General features: G+C 45.0%; 1 protein-coding gene across 1 annotated transcript in view; it reads right to left on the reverse strand.

The window, feature by feature from the left end:
• The window catches only part of SLX4IP (SLX4 interacting protein), a 185,565-nt gene extending 184,292 nt beyond the window's left edge, over nucleotides 1-1,273 (reverse strand). Inside the window, 1 exon segment of the mRNA XM_027118184.1 lies at nucleotides 1,031-1,273. The gene's annotated coding sequence lies outside the window, so the exon portion shown is untranslated.
• Between the last annotated feature and the right edge of the window lie 1,308 nt (nucleotides 1,274-2,581).

Here is a 2,581-nt window from a genome sequence, read left to right on the forward strand (position 1 = left end):
TAGAATGCTAAATTGGTATCTTGACATCAAGCTGATGGATAAAAGCACAGAAAAAACGTGCCGTATGTCCACTGCATTTAAAGCATGGAATAAACTGACCATATATTGTTTCAGAAGCACAAGTTGAAAAGAGTCTTTGTCTTTAGTCCATGCAGGAATCAATGGTCTCTGAACTTAAGGTGCACTTTGTAGGGAAGATTCTGACTCAGTGGGCCTGGGGATGGAGTCAGAATGTGTTTCTAACAAGCTGCCAGGTGATGCGGATGCGGCTGATAGACCACACCTGGAGCAACAAGGCCTTAAGTAACTTGAATATTGGCTGTAAAATAAGGCAGTTGGCCTACAAATGTAGTTATATCTAGGATCCAAGAAATAACTGTCATTACGACTTATTCCTAGTCCGGGGGAAAATAAAAGGAGGAGGGGAATAGAGGAAGGAGCAAGCGAATACTTGTTATTTGTTTGTATAGCGTAGCAGGACTAAGAATCATAGAATACTGTTACTTGCCCCGACCCAGTAGCTGTCAAGGTGACAGAATGTAAGCCCCGTGAGATAAAGGGGTTTTATTTTAATTTACACAAAATCATCACGGCCTAGTACACACTAGGTACTCAACAAATGTATTGAATAAATGAATGAATAAGTATATACAAACACAATCTATATTTATGTCACAACCCAAAAAATGTCTGGGAAGGGGAATCTATCAGTACATATGGGTGTTTAATACAAATACCTGGTCCACTCACTGTACTCCATTTTGTCCCCCCCTCCAAAAAAAAAGAATTTTCCAAACCAACACTTCCACTGTCAAGCCCAGGCTTCCCGCACCCTAATGTTTTGTTTTGTTTTAAAATTTATTTAATTACCCTTATGTTTAAAACAATGGAGAGAGGTGGAAGCACAGGGAGAAGGATTCAGAAAAGGTTCACTAATCAAAGGAAAAAAACAGAGTGGGAGAGGAGATGGGCAAACAGTTTAGTTCAAGGGAAGGAATATCTTAGGCTGTCAGCATTTTCAAGTTCTTACCTATGATGGTGAGAGGGTTTGGGTTCGGGCTTTTATTTGTTTTGTTACTGTCCAGAGTAACTGGTGAAGTAGTACCTGGCTGTGCGGCAGGCTCTCAAGCCAACCTTTAGAAGGTTGGGAATTCGCGTTTCCTGCTTACTTCCCGCTTCCCGGGGCTCCCGGCGCGTAGAGGAACTCTGCCACCGCCCAAACACAAGATGACCTGAGCTGCTTCACTATGGATTTGAAGCCACAACCAGGATTGAAGATGGCGGCGAAATACTAAGCGAGCGGCCCGGGAAGCGCGCGAAATCTGCCCAAAAGAAAAATGGCCTCCGAGCAGGATCTCGCGGTTTTCAACGAGAGCCCAAAACAAAAATGGCGGCAAAAGACGACTACGTAGGGGCCGAGAACGAGGTGAACATGATTGGTCCGTGAAGAATCAGTTACCCACTGTGCTAGACAGCGGGGGTGATCGAGAGAAAAATAAAACGCAGTGTTCCTGTCGTACAGAGTGCTTCTTTTTTTTTTTAAACATCTTTATTGGAGTATAATTGTTTTACAATGGTGTGTTAGTTTCTGCTTTATAACAAAGTGAATCAGTTATACATATATCCCCTTATCTCCTCCGTCTTGCGTCTCCCTCCTACCCTCCCTATCCCACCCCTCTAGGTGGTCACAAAGCACCAAGCTGATCTCCCTGTGCTATGCGGCTGCTTCCCACTAGCTATCTATTTTACATTTGGTAGTATATATAAGTCCACGCCACTCTCTCACTTCGCCCCAGCTTACCCTTCCCCCTCCCCGTGTTCTCAAGTCCATTCACAGAGTGCTTCTTGACCCCGTAAAATTACTAGCACAAGGATGGAAAAAGTCTCCCCAGTCTTTGAACAGGAAGATTATAGAAAACACAGGTTAGAACGTAAAGGTGACTTTCACAATGCCGGATAAATTTTAAAATAGCCAGGAACATAATTTCTCCCACAATTCTTTTGAATAGTACAGGGGAATACAATTTTTGTCCTCGAACGAAAAAGCAGGATGGGGACGTAGTGCGCAAATTATCTAATTGGTGAAGGGCACAGAAACAGAGAAATTCTGAACTCCCCGTAGGCCCCCAGACGGCGGACTAAGGGCAAAAGCTGTTGAGTGCCACCAGCTCGCACTGCGCATGACCGCTCTCCAACACGACCCACAGAAATGGTCGCTGTTGAGTCCTTTTCTCCAGGTTTTCCAGGCAGCCATAAAGGAAGGCGGGGAGTTGGCGATGAACAACGGAATCCGGCGCTCTGTGATTGGTCAAATGAAGGAGGCCCGAGAGCCGCCAAGAACGGTTGATCACTTTTTCGTTCAATAAGTGCCTCTCAGGTGCGCGCCAGAAGGAAGATACTGTGCCTTAACAAGTCCATTTGATCTGTTATTTAAGTTTTTCAGTTTCAATAACTTGCTGAGATTGACACTGAATAAGCTCCACCCCCTGTTCTTTCCGGTCTCAGCCACCGCGTTCTCCGCTGAGAACATCACGAAAACTCGGAGAAGAGGAATCCGAGTGGGACCGGCGCCAACCACAGA

This window comes from Aethalodelphis obliquidens, unplaced genomic scaffold (genome assembly GCF_003676395.1).
Source record: "Aethalodelphis obliquidens isolate GAN/ISIS:26980383/991018 unplaced genomic scaffold, ASM367639v1 scaffold18, whole genome shotgun sequence".
NCBI classification, from domain to species: Eukaryota; Metazoa; Chordata; class Mammalia; order Artiodactyla; family Delphinidae; genus Aethalodelphis; species Aethalodelphis obliquidens.